The sequence below is a fragment of the Canis aureus genome, chromosome 33 (genome assembly GCF_053574225.1).
Source record: "Canis aureus isolate CA01 chromosome 33, VMU_Caureus_v.1.0, whole genome shotgun sequence".
NCBI lineage: Eukaryota > Metazoa > Chordata > Mammalia > Carnivora > Canidae > Canis > Canis aureus.
This window is the reverse complement of record NC_135643.1, coordinates 35,260,036-35,284,334: the sequence shown is the minus strand read 5'-3', so window position 1 is coordinate 35,284,334 and position 24,299 is coordinate 35,260,036. Positions and strand designations below refer to the sequence as shown.

Genomic DNA, 24,299 nt, shown 5'->3' with positions numbered 1-24,299 from the left:
AAATAGTACTATTCTATCTGGTTGGCATGGGAATATAATGTGTTATTATGTATAAACTAACCAAAACAGCATTAAATACACTGTAAATGAAAAACATGTAATAATCCTTTTAAATGTTATTATTATAACCCATTCTAAATACAGATCTGTGTCTTTAAGTGTTAAAGTTGCTATAAACTTCCATTTTAAGCACATTGCATAATACAGTTTAAACAATCTCTAATATATTTAATTTGTGCTTTTTCCTGTGTGTAGTTTTTGCTGTATAACAAACACTCTGAAACAAGGTGGCTTAAAACTGCAACCATTTAATTGGATCATGATTTTGCTGGTTATTCCGAACTGGGCTAACTCAGTTCATCTCTGCTGAGCTCTCTCTCTCTTGTATCTGTTGTCAGAAGGTAGATTGTCTGGTGGTTGGATGTTCCAACATGGCCTAATGTGAATGGTTTGAAGACTGTCAGCCAAGTTGATGGAATTATCAGGCCATGTCCTGTCATCATCTGGTAGACTAACTGGGCTTATTCTCATGGTGGCAGGAGACCCAGGAACTGCAAGAGAGGATGAGCCCACTGTGTGAGTGCTTCTCAAGCCTCTGCTTCCATCACTTTTGCCAACAAGGTATCAACCCAAACAAGTCACAAAGGCGGGAGTGTCAGGGGAGTTCAGAAGGCAAAATAACAGGGAGGAAAAAAAATGTGGCCATTTTTGGAATAACAAATATGATTTGCTTTTACTTTCACTTTTTTTTTTAAGTTGATGAACAGTGCCAAATGAATTTACAATCTCAACTTGTCTTCTGAAAAGCCCCAGTGTGCTTTCTCTCAGTAAGATTTCTCTGGTGCTATTAATCAAATAAAATATTTTTAATAATTCAGTTTCTAAAATCACTGGAAAGATAAACATCATAATATTAAAGTAATATGTGATGTGTAATATATAATGCAGTATTTGGCTAATTTCTTGCTAATATGAGAATTTATATAATTGTAATATTTAATGCACAATGCCAAATTATAAGTATAACATCCAGTTATAATTTTTAAATTATTCTCGGTGATTCTTTTTGGCCACACATATTTTAGAATCTATTGAATTTTTATAATTGAACTACATTTCATTGTTATTGCTTCCATTTTCTTACTCTTCAGTTGCAATGATAAAATATCTGTACTTAATTTAACTGCTATGGACCATCATGCCAGTAATAGAACATAATAGAAACCACAAATTAAACATTGTGTGTGTGTGTGTGTGCACGCATGCATGTGTGTGAGTGAATTTAAAGTAGATAGATCATATATACTGACCATAGCATTATAACTACTGAGAGAACCCTGCACAGGTTTCTATTACCCATTGCTGGTGGTTTTTTTTGTTTTTGTTTTTGTTTTTTCCTAAGCTCCTGGCAGTATTAGCAATCAGACTTGCAGAGACTCTTATACAAAAACAAAGCAAAGCAAAACAAAACGAACAACAACAACAAAACGTTATACTATCACCAATAAAAAAGCAAATTAACTGTTAGCATATAGTGTAAAAATGTGCTAAGAATTCTAAGATAGTTTGTAACTGTTTTCAAACCTAGTATTACTTGATCTACATGAAATTACTATTTTTTTTAAATAATCATTTTATTGTTTACATTTCCCTCTAGTTTTAAAGCTCTAGGAAAGCATATAAATGTCCTTAAGCTTAATAATCTGACTCTTTAATGATGGAATGGTATTGATTCACATTGTTTATACTTATGTTTGAAAACACTGTGAAGATATATGTGAAATACCAGTATGCTCTAATGGCCCAAATTATGAATTCTATAAATTTCAAAATGTGATTTGTTCCCTTTTGTTCCATAGTATGTGTATTTCCTAAAGAATGATGCCTTTTGATGCTGTATATTAAGAAGAAAATCAAGAAATTTGCTTTCCTTAAGCAATGTATTTCTTTAACTCCTCCATTTTGGAATAGCAATTGTAATATCCCCCAAAAAATATTTCTTACTGAAGCTTTCCACTGTTTAAGACAGAATTCTAGATAAGAACATGAAATTATGACATGGGAACGGATAAGTACTCCGTTATCTAGACTCCAAATAATGCCATTTTAGGTACAATCCAACATATCTTTTAAGCATAATCAAACTTATGCTGGAGCCAAGAGAGACATGTGCTTATGTCACATAGAGAATAAGCAAAATCAAGGCATCTGGTTCAGTGAGAAAATATATCATTTTGAATCCATGTGTTGTTCTCTTGCTTGAAAAATCCAGGGTAGTTCCACTACAAGTCAAAATGCAGAATAAAAACAAAATAGAATGCTTTTGTTAGGTATTTCTCATAGAAAGAAGGGAGTTTTTCAGTGTTTCAGCATTGCTCAGATTTAGAGGAGCAACTGAAGAACTATGGTTGCTTGAGTATAGCCATGCATTATAATTATAGACTTTTTTTTAAAGATTTATTTATTTATTCAGAGAGAGAGAGAGAGAGAGAGAGAGAGGGCCAGAGACAAAGGAGAAGCAGGCTCCACGCAGGAAGCCCGATGTGGGACTTGACCCCGGGTCTCCAGGATCACGCCCTAGGCTGCAGGTGGCGCTAAACCGCTGCACCACCGGGGCTGCCTAATTATAGACTTGTCTAGCTTATCTTTGAATTAGGAAATCCCCTAGGTAGAAATACTGATGTATGTCTTACATATGTATATATGTAAACTTCATAGAATTGGAATACCTTCCTACTTTGAGTGGGTATTTTATTCAAAGAATGTGTGATGAACAAAAATAAAATAACTAAAACTTTTTTGAAATTAAAAAGAAATACCTAACAAGACATCTAAACAATTCAGAAAAATTTATTTAATTATTCCTTCTTCCTCATCTCTCCTATTCTGCTAATAACTCACACACAAAGTGGCTATTTCCAAAAACTCTTCTTTACCTGTTATTCCAAATGTCTCCGACTAACCTCTCCAGCTTCTGCATTTCCCTCCTCACTTTCCACCTCTGCCTTCCTCTTCTTTTACAGTTTCCAGTGTAATTCCTTTAAGCTCTCAGTTGATCCAAAGCCCTTCCTACTCATTGCTTTGATCTACATAGTAAGGCCCTGAAAAAATGAAACATGGCATCTATATTTGAAGTTTGGAGGTGGGGTTGTTTACAGAGAATGGAAAGGTAAATAAGCAATATCATTCTCCTGATACATGGGGGCAGGCAGAGGTTGTGATCAAATGTACTCATTACTAAATGTTTTTTTCTCAATGCTTTGCACTTATCAGCTTATTAATCTCACAATAACCCAATAAGGTATGTATAATTATTACTTCTATTTTGCAGATGAATAAGCTCATATCTACACAGGTTAAATAACTTCCTAAGGACCCACAGTAAGAAGTAAGGCTTTTTTTTTTTTTTTTTTTTTTTTGAAGTAAGGCTTACTTTTAGGCCCAACTCCAGAAGCCACACCCTTATATGTCCAACTGTGGTCCTGTGTTAAACTCACCTATGCCAATATTTTTAGCCCCCATCACACATGACTGACATAAGTTAATAGGTGAAACTGAACCATAGCTGGAAAGGAAGAGAAGCATATGCAGACATGTATGCCTTGCTTAAAGCTGAATGAAGGCAACAATTCCTTAACAGTAAAACATTAATTTAGCACAAAGAGCCAGGTACATTAACTCAATGTTTATGTTGTTTTAATTACCATATTTGAAATAAAAAATTCACACTAATCAAATAAAACCTGATAACACTATGCCAAATGTTTTTACAATTCACTAAAACTTTTCTAATATTCTATTTTTCAGCTTATAATAAGTTTTCTTTTGCTGGCCACTAATGCTGCTATTACCATGTGGTATCTTTGAAATTCTCTCTTAAGAATCATATATTTGTTGCTATTAACATTCTTGTACAGAATTCCAAAAATAGTTTAGTGACTTTAATTTTTCTTATAGAAAAAGGTAACTGAAATGTAAACTTTTTTCTTTTTTTTTTTTTTTGAGGTGTAAGTGAATTTTTATTGGGAAGGGAAGTTGTCAACTTAAACAGCAGCAAATGAAGAATGAGTAAGGAAACTTCCTGTTGTCACAGATACACAAGACCTCCATCATATATGATACGGGAGGCATTTCAATTTGTGACCCCCAGCGCAGAAATGCCAAACGCTTTCCACTCAATCTAATACTTCTGGATTCCTACCAAAAAGGAATACATTACGAGCATGAAAAGTTGCTTACTGAAAGGAAACCCCTGAAGAAGAGTAGGGGAGGGAATGTAGAAATTAAGAAGTTATGTGGAACACTTTTAAATTGTAATGACTACATTTCATATCTTCACAGTAATACAAAACACAGTCACTTGCAGAACTGGTTCAGATTACTTAAATACCAGATACATTTTTAGTGCTCTACATAAGTGTTTGGAAGTTACTTATGTTTATATGAAATGAAGCTATTAATACTTTTCTACAGCAGTAACTGCATACCAGGAAGGCCAAGACAAACACAAATCAAGGAATGGAGTTTTCCCAAAGCTGTGGTGTGAAAAGACTATAAACAGTTGATTCCATACACATGAATGGGTTTCTTTGCTATAGGAAATCCAAATGGAATAAGGAATGGAGATGAGTAAAAAGGTTTCTCGAGGGGAAGAAGGATGACCACCCTGTATGCATTTAGTTTTCTGCCCCTTCTGCTGCATCACATTCTTCTCCTGCACTGTCTGATGTCCATAATGTTAGGTTGTCTCTAAGCAGCTGCATGACGAGGGCGCTGTCTTTGTATGAATCTTCATTCCGTGTATCAAATTCTGCAATGGCCTCATCAAAAGCTGTTTTGGCCAGAGTGCAGGCAAGCTCTGGGTTATTAAGGATCTCGTAGTAAAATACAGAAAAGTTAAGAGCCAGCCCCAGGCGAATGGGGTGTGTAGGTTGCATCTCTTTCTTGCTTATATCAAAAGCCTCTTGGTAAGCTCCTTGGGAATTATGTATCGTTTGTTTTCGGTCATCACCACACGCAACTTCAGCAAGGTACCGAAAATAATCTCCCTTCATTTTCAGATAGAAGACCTTACTCTCTGGATTAGTGGCGTTGGCTATTAAATACTTAACCAACGATTCCAGCACCGCGGTGCAGACGGACCTCCGCTCGGACTCCACTTTCTCCCGATTGTCCTTAATCAGCTGCAACTTCTTGTCCGAGGTGTCGAGGTTTATTTGAGACAGAGACAGAGAGAGAGAGTGGGGGAGGACCAGAGGGAGAGGGACAAGCAGACTCTGTGGTGAGTGCAGAGCCAGTGGTGGGATTTGATCCCATGATCCTGAGATCATGACCTGAGCTGAAATCAGAAGTCAGCTATGTAACCAACTGAGCCACCCAGCACCCTGAAATGTGAACTTTTCAATAAAATTTGGCAACTGGAAGTTTAGTATTATGGGGCTCTAATTTGTCAAGTTCTGGAAAGCATTCAGCAAGAATAATTTGCTGGCTCACTACCCATTGATATTTAACATCGATTATGTAAAATGTTCCTAAAAGGACTCCCTTGCTAAGGATAATGTAAGAACTAAAGTAATTCTTTAATCTCCAACTTTTTCTAATAACCATTGAAGCATTTGTTTTAATGCTTTTTATGTTTTTTCTTTGTTATGTTAGACATATGTCTGTTGAAAATTTGTTCAAATCACGAATTATTTTTAATGAAGCTACAAATATTACTTGTTAAAAACAAACAAACATGTCAATTAAGTGGTTCACTCTTATTTTGGTAAGAAACACTGCCCAAGTGCTAGTCCTCCACCTGGCAAAATGTGATCCGGTGAAGTAGTGTGAATGGAGAAATACAAACACACAATTATGATAGAAAAATCAAATATGGGCAGCCCGGGTGGCTCAGAGGTTTAGTGCCGCCTTCAGCCCAGGGCCTGATCCTAGAGACCTGGGATCAAGTCCAGGTCAGGCTCCCTGCATGGAGCCTGCTTTTCTCTCTGCCTGTGTTTCTGCACCCCCCCCCGCCCCCCCCCCCCGTGACTCTCATGAATAAATAAATAAAATCTTTTAAAAAATCAAATATCAGGTCTTATCAATGACTAACAAGAAATATATGATCATAAAGTAAACATGTATTGATATGGAAGCCAGAGAATTTATCAATTTTGTTTATCTCCAAAGAATCAACTCTTGGTTTCATTGATCTTTTCTACTATTATTTTAGTCTCTTATTTATTTCTGACCTAATTTTTGTTATCTTATTCCTTAGACTAACTTCGGGCTTCATTTTTTCCTAGTTTTTTGAAGTATAAAGTTAGATTTTTTTTAAAGACCTTTCTTGTTTCTTGAGGTAAAACATTTATTGCTATGAATTTCCTTTTTTTAAAATTTTTTTTTATTTACTTATGATAGTCATACAGAGAGAGAGAGAGAGAGAGGCAGAGACACAGGCAGAGGGAGAAGCAGGCTCCATGCACCGGGAGCCCGACGTGGGATTCGATCCCGGGTCTCCAGGATCACGCCCTAGGCCAAAGGCAGGCGCCAAACCGCTGCGCCACCCAGGGATCCCTGAATTTCCTTTTTTGAAGTGTTTTTGCTACATATCATAAATTTTGATAAGTTGTATTTTGATTTTCATTTTTCTCAAGGATTTTTTTATTTTTTCCCTCTCTCTCTTTGGATTTATTCTTTGATCCATTGATTGTTCAGTAGCATGTTATTTAATTTCCAAAGGGATCTGGTGGTGTCCCCTGGTGGTAGTCATAGAGATTGGGGCTCCAGATGAGCCTATATTCTCTTTTCTGAATGATAACTGGTGATCTGGAGCAAGGCAGAGGCCATGTCAAGATGGCATAAGCAGCCTATGTTTGTTCCTTGAGAGTAGGTCTATAGACCACTACATGTGCGCCAAACTTAAGCCTTCCCCTCAGATTGAACCTCCAGGACAAGAGGCTAGTGAGTGTGATTTAGTTCATTTGTGCCCTGAGGGTGGGAGCCTGAAAAGAACTCTCTCTCCTATTTTTACAGTCCTATGGAACCCAGGAATGCAATCCCCCCTGCCCCCAGTTACCAAAGCCCAGTGATTAAGTGGTGTTCCTTGGGTGGCAACCACAAAAACTAAGGCACCGTACATGGGTAATGCTCACCCCCCTCCAGGAGACACCGGTACTCTGGCGTACAGCAGTGGATAAGCATGAAATGAGCACGTAACCTCTGAGGTCTCTGGAAAGTATTCTAGTCCGCCCCAAGATGCACGTTTAATTAGAAACTTGACCCTCAGGCCACGGTTATGACCATTAGTAAATTAGCCTCCTTTACAGAAGATCAGAACTCATGTTCCTTTTGCTGTGCCCTGGGGATGTTAGATGTTTAAGAACTCTTTCTCTGTTGATTACAGCCTATGGGACCCTTGATGTAAGCCCCACTAGCCACCAAGCCAAGCAATGTAGAGTTATATCCTGGCAGCAGTCACACAAATTGAGTCATCAGTCAGGAATAAAAGCTCCTTTTGGATAACAGGGATTATTAAAATCCTGTGGGACCAGGAAAATCCAGCCCCTGGTCTTCAGAGCCCAGTGATTAAAAATGTCACCTGGATAGTAGCTGAAATAATTGGGGCACCAAATGTATGTGAAAGCTCCCTTTCAGGAGATCCTGGTGCTCTGAAGAATGACAAAGGGAGAACAGAGATGGTGCCCGTCAGTCTCCATCCCTGGAGAGTGTTCCAGCAGGCTCCTACACATGTCTGCCTCTCAGACTGATGCTTACTTTAAGTGAGCAGTAAGCCTCCCTTACTTTATGTGAGGTCACCATCAGCTGCCTCTGAGCAAGGCCCTTGGAGGTATGAGTCCCAGTGCACACATTCTGAAAGAGGTGTTGTCTCAGATCAGTCTTAGGACAGGAGCCCTGTTGTTTTTCAAAGTTAGATGTTTTGGGGGTCTCCTCTTTCAACTGTACATCTCAAAAGTTGGGATGCCCAATGTGGATTTTAATACTTTGCTCCTCAGGGAAAAGCTCTGGGTTTTGAGGTCCCTCCTGGTTGTGGAAGGTGCACTGGGGCCAGGGTTCATTTGAGATTATTTTGAATATCCCGGTCTCTCCTACCCACTTTGATGTGATTTTCTTCTAGATTGCCTGATGTATAGTTCTCACACAGCCAGACCTTACGTTTTTATAAGAGGAAATTGTTTTGTTTCTATCTGTAGATTCAGTGTGTCCAGAGAGGAGATGAGTTCCACATCTTCCTAAATCATCAACTTGAACTGGAACTTCTATACAATATTCTTTTTTTTTTATTTTTTTTTTATTTATTTATGATAGTCACAGAGAGAGAGAGAGAGAGAGAGGCAGAGACACAGGCAGAGGGAGAAGCAGGCTCCATGCACCGGGAGCCCGATGTGGGATTCGATCCTGGGTCTCCAGGATCGCACCCTGGGCCAAAGGCAGGCGCTAAACCGCTGCGCCACCCAGGGATTCCCTGGAACTTCTATACAATATTCTTAAGCAAATTTTTTTCTTTTCCTTTTTTGTTTTTGCAATTTTTTTCTTTATTTTCAAATTAACATCGGGTATCTAAGGACTTCTTCAAATATATATTTATATATTTTTATAGAAAATATTTTATATATTTATATATAGATATATAAAATGTTTTATATATTATTAATATATAATTATATATTATATTTATTATAAATACATATTTTCTATAATATATATATATTTTTTGCAGCTCTGTTAAATGTAGAGTTAGCTAATTTAGACTACTGGCTTTCCGCTAAAATAAATAAAATGTATATGCATTTTATTGGGTTAGTTTTATTAAAGTTATCCTCAATTACTTTTCCTCAAACTAACTTATACTTTTCATAGAAACAAGTTCACACATGAATTGTGATAAATACACTCCCACAATAGTCTCTGTAGGCATTTATTTTATTTACATGATTATTAATATGTAATAATACCACAGTATTATGCCACAAAATCAGTATGTTCTAATTAATTTATTAAATATATATAGCATTGCAAATTATAAGAACTGATGTTTCTATTATAGCTTTTATGAAAATTATACAAATTATTTCGGAATCCTAAAAAATAACTTCAAAACACAATGTTTCAGTTTTTATCAAAAACTTTCAAGTTTGCATTGCTTTTTTTTCAAAGACTGCAGATTAATCACCTGGGATTTTTTTTTTTAATGTGCATTGCTTTAGGTTGTACATAAATCTTGTAACAAAGGAAATCCCTGTAATTCAAAGAACCAAAGTACTTTTACTTCAGCATGCTGTTTTCCCCTACAGCCCTGTTGTTGCTGATTACTCTCTCAGTTTAAATTTGAAATAGAAAAATAAGCTTGCCAAGTTTAAAATCAACACTGCTGTGGTGAACTCTTCTTACTAAAAAACATAATTTCAATAAAATTTCAGATGTTGCTCTTCATTAAAAAAAAAAAACAAAAACAAAATCTTTATACTTAAGTAGGCATTAGAATGAGGATACAGGAAATATTTTTTGTTCCTTCAAAAAATACTTTTAGAATGTGAATTCCCATTGGGCATTTTAGGGGTAATAACCAATGCCATGGTTGTATATAAAGAATGCATTATTGGGAAATGGGAGACCAGGGTTCTGGGCCTTTTTCTTCTGGATGATAGAGAAGTAAATGTGGATATTAAAACCCGTGAAGGGTATGAGGTTTACCTATTTGCAAACTACTTTAGAGCCACCCAGTCTCATAGATGTTGGCAGAAAATATGAAATGCCTTGGTCTAACAGACTTTTACTCAGAATGCCAGGTAGTATGAGCTTCATGTTTGCATTTGTTGCCCTAGTCCCAAGTGGCAAGGGGGTCATATAGAATGGCCCAGGTGGATGCTGTACACACAGTGAATTTATACCACAGCTGAGTAACCCCGAGCTAAGGAACCCTCTCAGTCACATAAATGGGCTGCTAGCAAACCTGTCAATCTATGTCCAGGAGGGAGACATTATCTTTATTAGTTTGGTCAGGAAACAAATTTACCCTGTGTCTGGGTAGAGGAGACACTATTTACTATCCTACTAAAATGTCTGTTATACAAGCATCCTTGAAAAGGTAGGCCAGGAAAAAAAAAAAAAAAAAAACTTTGCTTAGAATAACAGGAAAACCTTAGAGACTCATGGATAATTATCTTCCAATATTACCTACCCATGTTTCTACACCATCTTTGTTTCAGGTAAATTTTGCCATGGGCATACCACTCTCTCAGCTACTATGATTCATCTGCCCAATAGGAGATGCTATTTTCCTCAAATAGAGATGTAATCAACAGGACTCCAAGCAGCAAAGTAAAGTCAATCTACAACATTGACTTCAGCCACACCCTCCAGGGTTCTTGCTAAGCAAATTTGCAAAACCCTCAATATCTACCATATAAAGCCACATTACTATATTGACATTTCCACTTGTCCTGAGGCATTAATCCAGATACAACAGAATTGTATAAATTCCACCTTGATCTACAAGAGGAAAGTCTAGGGTACTTGGTATCATCCATCACAACTTTGGTTGGTTGAGACTGACTGGAATGCCTTCTGAGGCTGAGGTGGTATTTCCTTAAACACTTGAAGATATCTTATCATTCACCTAAGACACCAGTCACTGTGTTCTCAGAAGAGAGAAAAATTAACCTGTGATTCTCAGACAGAAAGCAGAGTTCCAAGGGGACAGAATGAAATGCCCCTGTATGAAAGTGTTCACACTTACTGGGTTCCCCAAGTAGGACTTGCATAGAGTTGAGTATATCCCTTGTGGTTACCCCACTGACTAGTAGGCATAGGGCACCAGTTCATTTAGAATAATTGAATCTAGTTCTGTTGAGTGACCTTCTGAGACAAGTCAGGCCCACCTGTCCTGTTAGTCCATGCCACCAGCCAAGTGGTATTCATTCACCCAAAAGAATGCTAGAGGGGTGCCTGGGTGGCTCAGTTGGTTAAGCATCTGCCTTCAACTCAGGTCATGATCTCAGGGTCCTGCTTCTCACTCTCTTCCTTGCTTGTGCTCTCTGTCACTATCTCTGTCTGTCTCTGTCTGTCTCTTTCTCTCTCAAATAAATAAATAAAAGCTTAAAAAAAAAAAAGAATGGTAGAGGATGGGAAAGACCTCCAGAGGCATTTTGAACTGGGTACATCCTTGCCAGTCTTAATCATCTTTTCTTCTAAGATTAATAGCAATCAAACTATGGTCAGAGTTGTATAGCAGATGATAGATCTAGCAGTCAATTAAATTTAAGGCATTTGTACCAGTTTGAAAAAGCTGCACCATCAACAGAATTTTTTTCTCCACCCATAGAATTTATTAGTAAAATTCCATAACAAGACAGGAAAAGCAAAAGTGTTCCTCATACTTTTGCTGTACACACAGTGTACAGGAGCATATCTAGGAGCATTTCTGGAGCATTTCTAGGAGCATATCTGTCCACAAAGTAGTATATGGTGGTGTCTTAATTCTCTAGAGCCCAGTACCTGGTCCCAGACTTTGTAAACCCATTGATCAGTGAGCAAGACAACAGGGCCCAGTCGAAGATAAGCAATAATCTGCTCAGAAGGTCTTTTCACCACAGATTTAATTACCATTCTGATAAAATCAAGAACTAGGGATGGCCCTTGCATAAGCCTTGAGCACAAACACAGGGGACTGTTCAGAGTCTGACTGCTTAGCTGCCACTAGGTCCATATGGCCATACACATGTCTATAAACCTGAGAACTCAAGTATTGCTAAATGCTGCACTTGTAACAAACATTGAGAATCTACCCCATGGTCAGGGTAGACAAAGACAAAACAATACTGGTATTATTCATATTTCTTCATATTTCCCAGGGTCCAAAATATTCCATCTCAGTTTTAGATTTCATGCTATACCACCACTTCCACAAAATATGATGTCCATTTTAGAAGCTCTAAATTCATTTTTTTTCCAATTATTCTTTATTTGAATCCAGATCTTTTGTCTGGAAGGGTCATGTTCAAGAGAGACACAGGCACTTTTGTAAAACATAATTAGAATTCAGTTTGAATCCTCTATTCTCCTTTGATGAGACCACCAAATGGGACATGTACTAACATGGTGGATTGAATTTCCAAGTAGTGAAAGGAAAGACATTACTCCCAGAAATGTCAGAGTGGATCCTGAATTTTCAAAATATATCTATAGAGTTCCCTATAATTCCTCACTCATGATATGTCATGATAATTATTCAGAAAGCAGCCAAGGGGAAAAAATCGTGTCTGGGAAAAGACATATTCATTTACTATGCACCTTGCTAAAACATGTGTGGACTAGGAGAAGATGAGGGTGGTAGAGTCAAACTATCAGATCTTTGGTCACTTCTGGTATAAAACAGCCATAGTTGTCAAATTTTAAGTAGTCTAGGAAGTCAAACACAAGATACAGATTAGATTCAAAAGTCATAGTGCTATGACTTGGGTTTGTTGTTTAATAATCTAAAAAAAAAAAAAGTCAACTTTTTGATCCACTGATCACCCCATAAGAGTTCCAATGTCCAACTGGTCAATCTAGCAGGAGGGGAAGTAGGCAATGCCCACACGATATCCTTCCTCACCCTATCTTTGACATTGAGACAAAGAGTTCAAATTTTGGAGAGTCACATGTCTAGAGTGCTATGAAAGACTCTGCATTAGACACAAAGATCCAGGCTTGATCAGCAACTTGATTCCAATCTCATCGGAGAACAGGCCCTCATTGTGGACATCTGCATGAGCGATGCAGACAGTTTAATCACTAGCTGTGATTTTTTATATAGTTTATGGCCTCCTAAAGGGGTTCTTTAATCTACTAGCTTATAGTTTTCCCAGGGAGAGACCAAATAATTAGTTAGACCATTGGCAATAGCTCAAGAGTCAATTGGTTTCAGCAAAATCTATGTAGCTTGCTTTAGGCAGTGGGGTGCAGGATAAAGTTTCTCCCAGAAAGATAGTTGCATTTTTTTTCATGTAAAGCAGAAGAGTCACCAGGACTGAAAACAACTGCATCCTTAAATATACTGTCTTAGTCTGAGTTCAGTCAGGAAATAGAATCAACATTGCATGGTAAACATGGGAAGTTATTAAACTTTTGTATTTTTGTATTAACAAAAAAATTATTAAATACTGATAAAAGAGTGAAAATAAGACATAAGGAAATTTTATCTGGTATCCTAGTAATGAAGGATAGAACACAAGGAAGAACAAACTTGGAATGGGACTCTTTGCTTAAGACTAGGGTTTTGACCAAAGTCTGGTTCAATCCACTGGACAGCAGAGAAATTCAGAATTCTGCAGAAGAGTACATACTGATCTACAGAAGAAGGCTAATGGGTGCAAGTAAGCCATGCAAAAGTTTACAGAGGAACTGGCAGCTCAGTGGAAATTCCCTGGGATACAAATCTATAGAATGAGTGATAGCCAAGTAGTAATAGTAAGGACCTAGTGGTGACACTCTGGGCCTCAGTTTTCAGAGAGCGATCATGGTGCTGGTACATTAAGGATACTGGTTTCCAATTTCACAGAGTTACAGGAAAATTTTTGCTAGGTCAAAAACCTGAGAATGCAAGGTTGGCAAGGGACCATGTGTTCTGGATGTATGATTGAGGGAGTGCTCCATCAGATGTTCTTACAAAATCATCATACAGATTTGTATTGACTCCAATGTTCAAGTAGTATAACATGGTGCTAAGTTTCCTTTTTGGTTGTTGAAGCTGAAGAGACAGCAGTACTTGTGCCACTGCCAGAGGATAGAAGATTGTGAATCAACCTACATATTCCTAAGAAACTATTTGCAAGCAGGTTTCTGAAGTTTTTCAGGGTTACTTAGGCTTCCCTTCTAGTAAAGCTGTAATACACCACAATGAGAACATTGAAACTGAGGCTTCTAACTTACCAAGCAATAGGACATCATCTATGTAGTAAAACGTTAAAAATGATTGGGTAGGAGTGTTTGCACAAAATTGTGACTCACTTTTTACTGGTGGCAAATCGCAGGGCAGTTTATCTTACTAGCATTTCTATACCAGAACATGTTTGCTTGGAGGACTAATTTTCTCTGCCACTTCTGGGATGTGTAAGTACAAGCACGTAACACATCAATTTCTACTATACATTTAGACCTAGAAGCAACAAAAAGAGAACACTGAAGTAGCTTAAAGGACTCAACTCTCAAAATTACATTAGTTTCTTCCCTTACTGTAAACTTTGTACAAATATTGCACATAATCAGGGTACCCATACACTCCATGTTGCTGACTAGGATGATCAGTTGGGTACTTGTATCCAGAAAAGTCATACAAGTTAAAGTCTCTTCCTTTTTGAAGTCCTTCTGCATACTTGGAGACAGGTATATGTACCCTTCAGTACCATCTGGACACAGAGAAACCTGGGCCTCACCTTTAATTATATTTCTTCTTAAAGTACCTGATGTTAAAAAAGAGAGAGAGATATTAGAATGTGTAGAAGGAGGGAATAGCTTTATTCCAGCAAGCAAGATTTTACACTCACTTTCAGTTTTCAGTAGCATACTGTGTTCCTGGACTTAGTTAAATAAACTTTGATTTTGATCCACATAAAGTTCTAGATTCTCATTGATGACATAATTTATTTCAACTTTGGAAACTCCTTGACCCTTCCAGGAGGAAAATGTTAACACCCCTTGTTTTGATAGTCACTAGCAGGTAGGGCACTGGAGAGCCCCTATATCAACCCTTCCTGTTGACACCTTGGGCAAGAGCATTGACTACCATATCCCAGGGACTTGTCTCATATAATTTTATTATTTCTCTTTGAGAAAGCCATTCTCTTTCACCACCTCATTTTCATCACACAAACTGTCAAGAACTGGGAAGGGTCTGACATTTACCCCACTTGCTAGCTAAAATGTTCACTTGCCATGGTTTCATAGGCACATGCAACATCCAGTATTTGGTCAGAGACAAAAGAGTTTGTTACTCATAGCAGTAGCTGTAGCACTTGAAATTTAATGGAGCAGAGGTATTTTTACAGATTTTGGAGTTGCCTGTATTTTATTTACTCTCCTAGAAGACTTGGAAAAAAAAAAAAAGAACTACGAGATCAGGTCAATCAGTAATCAATTCAAGGCATACCGTGGATGCCAGAAAACCTTCATGGCAACACCTTTTTAAAAAAATTTTAATGGTGGGAAGCAATGCAAAGTTAATTGAGCGATAGTAAAGTGTTAGTACAAAGCTCCCAAGAGAGTAGCCCCATGGCAACATTTAGGAAGACCCACATTAACTGCAGTTAAAGGTAGATTATGCTAAAAATCATTTGTGATTTCAAGAATTATACAGCCAGAAAACAGATTAAATACCCACTCTCATTATCTCTTAAATGCTAAAATAGGTTCCAGTTGCTTCATATTGTATCCAAAACTTGGTACTCTCAGTGTTTTCAAATTTTATCTATCCTAGCAAGAATATATTAGAATCTTTTCCCAGGCTGCTTACTCTACGAACATCCTTGAAGAGTCTATAACAAAACCTGCCAATGCTTTTCTCAGAAGACAGACAGAAATGCAAGAGATTCATGGACAACTGCCGCTAACTGTCATTAGCGGGCAAATCATTTTTGCTTTCTGTGAACACCACTCATTTATCACAAGCTTGAAATCTCAGTGCTATTTATGTCAGAGAATTGTTCTGAGAAATAAATAATGTAATTTAAAATGGAAAAAAATTACTTTCTTACACTTAAAAGTCCTATTAAAATCTTTAAAGTAATTATAATGCTATCTATGTCTTAAATATATGAATTATATCATTATGAACTTTGACTATAATCCTTAATTTTATTTTATTAGGTGCCTCAATTTCTATTTTGGTAAACATGAATTTATGCTGACAAATAAAAGTGAAACAAAATCTTCACACTTTTGAGATCACTTGACCCAGTGGCTAGGGAAGATACTGAAAGCTTTTTAAACAAACAAGTTATATCGTAATTGGATGACCGGAAATTTCTTCAGATGCCATAGCTATTCATAGTAATTAAGATGGGCAGGTATTGAATGTTTCATCTCCTTGTGATAAAAATTAAAATAATTATTAAATTTGTATTAAATATTCATAAATAACCACACAGTTGGGCAAGTCTCTCTTTAATGTATTTATGTTATTAAATACACAAATAATTCTTTCCTTTTATAAGTTATTCTTTTGAATATTAGTTATCTGACTTCTTGCTGTTTAGAAAGCATAAAAATTGAAGTGAAAGAGGTAGGGAATATTTAAACATAGGATACAAATCACTGTATGATAGCAGCCTCTCTTTTTAGAACAATGTCAACTTTGAACTTCTTATTTTTATCACAGTGTGATCAAGTAGTGAGATTTTTCATGGCCAACATGTTAAATTGACTTGTTGCAATGTCATCTGCCTAGATAATGAAAAATGTTCCCAAGTCAAGATCTGCAGCCTTGTTCAAAACAGGTTTAATATGCCTGTGCTGTGGCTGCAGGTTACAAGTGATGGTTTTCTTAAAAATTTCCATTTATCTTGTAGGAGAATCGCAGAATATTCTTCATTGTTTGTAGAAAGTTAAACGGAATGACTTAATTTAGATCCAAATATCACAAATTGCAAGAGATCATGACAAGTGTTTTCCTTCAGTATTGTGTTTATTAGATTCTATGAAAAATGTTCATGTTTGACAGAAAAAGTTCATGTTTAGCTGTAAATGGCATTTTCATTTGGAATATTCTTGGTCCTCATATTTGTATCTTGGACTATGTAGTGAGTAATGAGTTTTAACCTTATGCCTCTCCTTTGTAGGTACTAATCTTCCCTGCGCTGTTCAAATCTAGAATAAAATAGCATTATTTAAGAACACTTCCCTCCTCTGTATGGCTTATAGGTTTAAAGGAGGAAGATGAGGTCATGTTTGTTTCCTTTTAAATTTTTCTTACCAGTCTTGAAAAATATAGTTCCATAAAGATGAATCGTTTATGAACCTTGCTATAGGAAGGCATGTTGATAACACAATAATGGTTTCTGTCTTCTAGAATTGTGAGGTAAAATATGATGTGATGGCTACAGCTTTTCTTCCAAACATTTTAGTGAAAAATACAATAGGTCTCTGCAAAAATATTAAATCATTTTTGCAATTAAAATGACAAAGAGAAAGAAGAATAGAAAATGGACTGATTCTAGAAGGTAAAGGTAATTGGAGACATCTCCTATACTACCTTATAGGAGATGCTATTTCAATATAGGTGCTTTCCTGACAAAAGTTACATATTTAAAATAGGAAATTAATTTAGTATGTAGTCATAAAATTATATTTGACCTAAAACAGATAGAAAACATATCCAGAGAGAGGGTGCGTGGGTGGCTAGGTCAGCCTTTGGCTCAGGTCATGATCCCAGGGTTCTGGGTTGGAGAATCTTGTGGCTGGCTCCCTGCTCAGTGGGGAATCTGCTTCTCCCCTTCCTTCTGCACACCCCTTCAATGCTCTCTTTCTTAAATAAATAAAATCTTTGAAAAAAAGAGAAAGTATATTCAAAGGAAGATTCATGTCATATTCAAATAAAGAAGGTAATTATACCCCTGATTTGTTCCTTCTGGTAGCATAATGCTGTGCTCTTAAACACCATTAGGAAACTCAATACCTTAAGAGTACACCTTTCTAAAATTTTTTTTTAAATTTTTATTTATTTATGATAGTCACAGAGAGAGAGAGAGGCACAGAGACACAGGCAGAGGGAGAAGCAGGCTCCATGCACCGGGAGCCCAATGTGGGATTCGATCCCGGGTCTCCAGGATCGCGCCCTGGGCCAAAGGCAGGCGCCAAACCGCTGCGCCACCCAGGGATCCCAAGAGTACACCTTTCTTTCGAGCTTTATACCATGTATTAGAATGCATGAACTCTCACCCAACAGATACATATCAAGAGTTGTGTTCTTTATTCAAATAATTTGTTACTTAATAGTCTAAGTTCCAAAGAGCGACTTTAAAAAAATCTACTGTCAATGAAATTATTTATAATGACATATTTGTGGAATAAATTAGTTTCATGTATTTCTGTTCTTTAGCACTCTCATCTCCAAAATAGAATCTAAATATAGCTGCCTCATAAATATCTTGTGGTGATTAAAATATTAACATAAATTTTATACACACAAAGCACTTAAAAGAGTTAAAAGGGAAAGAATGAATTCTCAGTAAATATTGGCTAGTTCTAGTTTTGGTTATATTTGAAGTAATAATGGTGGTGGTAGTAGTAGTAGTAGTAGTGGTTGATTCGAAATTACATTTGAAATGATAGCCATTTGAAATTTTTACCCATAACAATTAGTTTTAGTTAATAACTAATTATAGTCATAGTAATTTCTTATGAGTCAAATGTATAAATGTTATTGAATCTACTACAATAGTTACACATGTAACTCTAAATGTCATTCAGGTGTGAAGTCACTTCCATACTGTAATAATTTAAGTGACGTACAAAGGCTTTCTGCACCACGGCCACTTCCGGGACTAGAGAACACTGAGGATCTTGTTAAAAATTAGCTGTCATACATCTCTTTCTCCTATAAGACTGAAGGTCCCTTGAGAACAAGAAGTTTTCTGATGCAATTCCTAATGCTTGTTTTTGGTTTTGTTTCTTTTAATCGAATTAAGGAACAGCAGTTGCTGATTGAACTAATGACCTAGTCTTCCTTTAGAGAAGAATCAGAAAGATACTTTTAATTGTTTACACTAACCAAAGGGTAAAGGTGATTTGTCCTTGTTAAAAATTCACTCCATCATGTCTGCCAGTCTGGGATCTAGTCTCCTGTCTTGCTGTTGGGGTCTTTTGCCAACTCCTCTTCTATCCATCTATCTTATCCCCTAATTCTTACCCAGGCTTCATTTACATGAATTCAACTTTTTCTTTTTTTTTTTTTTCCCTTTTTGTTTTTTGTAATCTCACTTCAGTTGTCTCATTTGAGGTAAAAAAGATACAAGATATAAATGTACCAATAAATTATCACAGACTGAACGCCACTCAGTTATAGAAATAAGCTATCACCAGAAACCCAGAAAGTTACAATCTTTCCCCTTCCCAATCACCTTAATATTCCTTTCCTTTTCACAAAGGTAACCATTATCTTGATTTTAACATTAATTTACACATAATATACATATATTTATATGTTATATAATACAGAGTATATATAATACACACAATGTATATATACACACACATATTTAGCACAGTATTTTTATACAAAGTATACATAAAGTACAGAATATACATAAATACATACAGATATAGATATATATGATATCTGGCTTTCATTCAACATCATATATTCACCTATGTTGTAAAGTGTTGAAGCATTTTTTTAATCTTAGTTGTGTTTTAATATTACTTTGATTAAATCTATCGAATTTTATTCATCCATTTGCAGAAGATGGATAATTGAATTTTTACTGATATTTCTTTGTAGGTTTCTTTATAATGCTGCTCTGGCTAATCTTGTAGCTGTCCTTAAGTGACTATATACACAAATGTGTTATTCTACTTAGGAGAAGAAACACTGCGTCATAAGTCTTTTATATTTTCAACTGAGGTAGACTAGGTCAAAAAGTTTTCAAAAATAATTGAATAAATCACACATTATTTCCTTTATCTGTGTAAAAGAGTATTGCCACATTTTAGGCAACACTTAATAATTTGTTTGAATTCCTTAAATATTCTGGAAACCAGCCAGTTACAAACATTCAAATAGATTCTTTCACTTGATGTTTGCTTTTTCACTTTGGTGTTTTACAATTAACAAAATTTTGGAATTTTTATGTTACTGAATTTAGGCTTTTTATGGCATATAAATATTTCCTTGCTTATACAGGGGTCAGGAGAATATTCTCTTAATTTCTTGAAGCTCTGTTTTACATTTCACATTTAAATCTACAATCCAGGGGATCCCTGGGTGGCTCAGTGGTTTAGTGCCTGCTTTCGGCCCAGGGCATGATCCTGGAGTCCCGGGGTTGAGTCCCACGTCGGGCTCCCTGCTTGGAGCCTGCTTCTCCGTTTGCCTGGGTCTGGGCCTCTCTCTTCCTCTCTCTCTCTATGTCTCTCATAAATAAGTAAAAAAACCCTTTAAAATAATTAACTAATTAATTAATCTACATACAATCCACCTAATTAATATTTTTGTATAGGATGAAGTATTAGATTAAGATTTATTTATTTCTCCATTTGACAATTTAATTGGCCCACCACCACATTGAAAAATCATATTTTCCCCACTAGTCTGTACTGACACCTTTATTGTAAATTGTCTATGTATACATTAAATCCATTTGCATACTCTGCCATTATTAAACTGTAATTTGACTTTTTTTAAATTTAATTTTTTTGTACTCTCTACACCCAATGTGGGCTCAAACCTATAACCTCGGGATCAAGAGCCACATGTTCCACTGACTGAACCAGCCAGGTGCCCCTAGTATTGTAATTTGTATAATATCTTGATAATTGATATCTTATAGGATATTCAATCTGATAAAGGATTATAAAAATAATAACAAGGAGCATACTTAATAGTGAAATCTTTAAACCTTCCTTCTAAGATTAGAAATGAGACAAGGAAAACCAGTATCACACTCCATTTTTACTTCAAGAGAGCCTTACTATCTGTGGCTCTTGAATCACTTTGTAAGTACTATACCAAGCTGGTGCATATATACACACATGCATACACACATACATAGATATTACTATTTTAATAACTTTGGGCAGAGCAAAGTTGTCATTTCTAAGTTATGCACACATTCTGTGGTAGAATACATATATTAAAAATATCTTTAATTTTTTAAGAAACCTCTATATTGTTTCCCACAGTGCCTGTGCCAATATACATTCCCACCAATAGTGCGCAAGAATACATTTTTCTCCATATCCTTGCCAACACTTGTTCAAAATATTTTTAAATGCTTAAAATTTATTTAAAGAAAACAAAAATACATTGTAGAAACACTGATTTCAAGGTGAATGGATTTGAAAAACATTGAGCTGCCTTATGTATTTCTGCCTAAACTTTGTTTCTTTTTTTTTTTTAATTGCATTTATTTATTTATTCATGAGAGAGACAGAGAGAGAGAGAGAGAGAGGCAGAGACACAGGCAGAGGGTGAAGCAGGCTCCATGCAGGGAGCCCGACGTGGGACTGGATCCTGGGTCTCCAGGATCACGCCCTGGGCCGAAGGTGGTGCTAAACCACTGAGCCACCTGAGCTGCCCCCAATCTTTGTTTCTATAAACTGAAATCACTTACATACAAAATATGACAGCAAACAAATACATTATTTTTTTTTTTTTTTTTTTAAGAAAACTATCACTATTTGCTTCAAGAAACTGCCTCTGGCCTTACTTACCCTAAGATATCCTATTCAGATGTCTCTCACTGGAGCTCAGGTTTATCTCTTTGTTTCATTGAATTTCCACATTCAGAATCTTTGAAATTATTTTTGATAGGCTCTGAACCCTTGAATTTGCTGGGCACTCTATAGTTTACTTTATGGTTCAATGGACTAGCATTACTTCCTATATTTACTTCCAGCACATTAATCAGAAGCTTTTGTACTAGGAGACTAACAACTGAAACAACTGCAATATTCTCAACTCTCAGCAAAGTATGGGAATTCAAATTTTATAAAAATAATTTAAATACAGATTTAATGACATAATATATTTTTAAAAATTAGGTAATAAAAATCCTTTGCAAGGGTATGCTCCATGGTTCAATTTGTAATCTAAAAGAATTAATATATAAAAAATTATATAAAATAAAAGAATTAATACAGAGAGTATGTATATCTTCACTTGACTCATCAAATGCCCATGCCTTTAACTATTGGTATATATTCTAAATAATTACTGTGTCTTATGGTTATGATTTTTTTTTCATTTGGTATATATTTAACTTTTAAATCTATTTTGTGGTTAGATTATGTGGGATATAATCATGTTTCATAATTCCCAGAAGCAAAGAGCCAAGACAATTGATGGAGTCAGATGCATTGACTCATAGCATAGAAAAATGCAAGAGAAAGTAAGATCAAATGAAGATTCACAAGTAACTTCTGAATTGAAAGAAGGAGAAAAATACAAAGAAAACTAAAATAATAAAAATCATAGTATCTAATTAGGCACAATTTATAGACCATAATTAAAAGAAAGAAATATTAATAAAATGTGTAGGATATAGGCATTTTAGCAAAGAGTACCCTTTGTGTATGTATATTACAGAATAAAAAAAGAATTTCATAGATCATAAGTTATTGCTTATTCTTTTTTAAATATACAACTGCCTAGGGACGCTTTGGTTACTGCATGGTAAAAATAATGTCCTTCAAATGAGAGTCAAAAATCAATGAAATTAATGTCTCCTATTTCAAAATAGAAATAGAACTCATTAAAAAACAATTAGTGGCTTCTTTACCCAATCACACTTAATGCATACATGTGAAACTTATTTATATGTATATGTATATCAGGCACTGAATACAGATTTATGCATCACACAATACATATAAATACATACATGTATATTAATATATAACCCAATAGTGGCTTTGATTTGAGGAAGTTGAAGCAAATAAATGTTTTGATGGAGGTAGGTTTGTATTCAGAGTAGTGGTTGCAAGCTAAAATAATAGTTAAAATGTGCTACAATGTGATCACTTCAGTGGGAAATAGTTTAAGGCATGCAGAGTGGGGTTTCTAATTATAAAAGGAAGAAATCAATGGATCACATAACTTAAGTCAGAGAAAGTCTGGAGAGCCAGGAACCCTCTGGGGCAGAATTTACTCTGATAAAATGGAAGACTATACTGAGTATATTTATCAACAGAACAATGGACTTATCTTATTGATCTACAACATTCTTGCTAAAGCATAAGCTAAACATATTACTAGATAGTCTAGAGTTTTTAATCCTTTAGTCAAATAATAAGGTTGAATCCTCTGCCCTGATGTAGGTCTTCACACCAGTGGCAGTGATACTAGGAATCATTTGTCTTTCTTATATGCTTTTTCTTTGCTCAAGGACAAGATCTTAGTCAAAGGCAAGGCTAGAAACTATTTTGATTCCTGCATACATGCTCTTTATTTTCACTTATTTTTCAAACTTAGAAGTCCTCTGAAGAGCTTAGACATTTTGGAAAGCAAAAACTAGAAAGACTTGCTCTGTTTACTTTTTGATCTGCTCTACACTTATTCTTAGGAAATTAAATATAGAGACAGCTGACTTCCCAAATAAAAGAAATTGGTATTATTACGGAAAAAAAAATCCCTAAATAGTATTCATTCTGTCATAGTCATGTCTCCTCCTTCCTCAGATGACATAAATTATATTGCTTTCACATCTCAGTCAGTGCCTACTCCTTGCAAGGTTGGGGGAGTTTCAATAGCCAAATGTTATTGCCCAGTGGGTTCTGATGTTAGGGATTACAACTAATTTAGTTTTTTTTTTTTTTAAGATTTTATTTATTTATTCATAAGAGACACACAGAGAGAGAGAGAGTGAGGCAGAGACACAGTCAGAGTTCTCCCTCTCTCCCTCTCCCTCTCTCTTCCTGCAGTCTCCATGCAGGAAACCCGATGTGGGACTCCATCCCCGGTCTCCAGGAGCAGGCCCTGGGCTGAAGGTGGCACTAAACTGCTGAGCCACCCGGGCTGCCCTAATTTAGGTTTCTATGCACAATTGGGACATGCTTTTTTCATAGGTATAACCTATATTTGATTCAATAATTTTCTTCACTACCAGGAACATCTAATCAGAGTTTAATTCAAAGGCTTAGCAGTAGATTCTATGATTCTTCATTATCTTACTGTAGTTTAGCATGATGGGCTCAAAATTTTATTCTTATAAGTCTTCTTCAAATATATGTGAGTGGTGGGGTCACAGGGCAGGTGATTCATTGTAATTGTCTCACTGAATTTACTATGCCTGATTTGTTTGGCTGTTTAGACTCTGAAAATTAGAAGCATGGTTTGTACCACTTTCATTGCCATCTTGACATTTGGAATCTCGTTGACTCCAATTGGATTATTTAGTTATTGTATGTCGTGTCCCTGCCAGGAATAATAAAGGTCACTTACCAAAAATCCAATTAAAATTTAAACTCTATGTTAATAATCTGTTACAAAGAAATCCCAACATTTTTAGAAGTTTCTTTTCTCAAATCAGGTGGCACAGTATCCAGATAATTAACAAGCAGGAAATACAATTTCAATTAATGAGACTGTCTTTCTCTTTGTCTCCTTG

General features: G+C 35.9%; 1 long non-coding RNA gene and 1 pseudogene across 3 annotated transcripts in view; both read right to left on the bottom strand.

The window, feature by feature from the left end:
• Positions 1-307: 307 nt before the first annotated feature.
• Positions 308-24,299, bottom strand: part of LOC144304268 (uncharacterized) — a 57,748-nt gene continuing 33,756 nt past the window's right edge. For 2 of the 3 annotated variants that reach the window (XR_013371191.1, XR_013371189.1), the window contains 4 exons: positions 14,418-14,444; positions 13,993-14,140; positions 2,937-3,101; positions 308-551 (listed from right to left, as the gene is read on the bottom strand). This is a non-coding gene — a long non-coding RNA (uncharacterized LOC144304268). The remainder of the gene's footprint in view (positions 552-2,936; positions 3,102-13,992; positions 14,141-14,417; positions 14,445-24,299) is intronic. The other variant, XR_013371190.1, reaches the window with a different exon arrangement.
• LOC144303931 (14-3-3 protein theta pseudogene) lies at positions 4,007-11,610 on the bottom strand (annotated as a pseudogene).